We start from the raw sequence: 685 nt of genomic DNA on the forward strand, positions 1-685 counted from the left end.
GTTTTCTTTTATTTTTTTCCCCTCAATTCCACGTCACATTGTAAGGTATGTTGTAAGTCCCATTGTACGAGTAGCGGGACTGAATCTTGAAACACTAGCACTAATTCTCAACCCCACATGGGCCTAACAGTGGCTTCTTATAACCCATCTCACTCTAAAGATCCGAGTGCGTCAGATTGGAAGCCCTACATCCTAAATAAAATGGAAGTCGCCCAATTTTAAGGGAATGTATTCAATTGAGACTTTAAGATTTTGATGGACTTTTTTAAAGTGACAATTTCTGTGGATTTCATGAATCTTTTATAGGTTTGTATTAAATTAGTGGAAGTCTTTGATAGATTTCAATTGACTTTCATTTTAAAATTTTTTATAGATTTTTGTAGAATTTTAAAGACTTTTGAAGACTTTCATTTGAAATAGAATTTATGTGGATCTAATAAAATGATATGAAATTCTCACATACATTATGAGGTGTGTTGGTTCCCACAATTCTCTTTTCCTTCCCATTCTTCTTCCCAAATAATAAAAAAAATTAAAAGAATAAAAATTTAAAACATTGATTAAGCCCCCGTTCAGTCCCCATTCTTATTCTCATTCTTATTCTCTCTCTTATTTTCAACCACACAATCTTCTATAAAATAATATTAGACGCAAATAAAAAAAATTTCATTCTTTTTCAACCACA

Source organism: Olea europaea, chromosome 11 (genome assembly GCF_002742605.1).
Source record: "Olea europaea var. sylvestris chromosome 11, O_europaea_v1, whole genome shotgun sequence".
NCBI lineage: Eukaryota > Viridiplantae > Streptophyta > Magnoliopsida > Lamiales > Oleaceae > Olea > Olea europaea.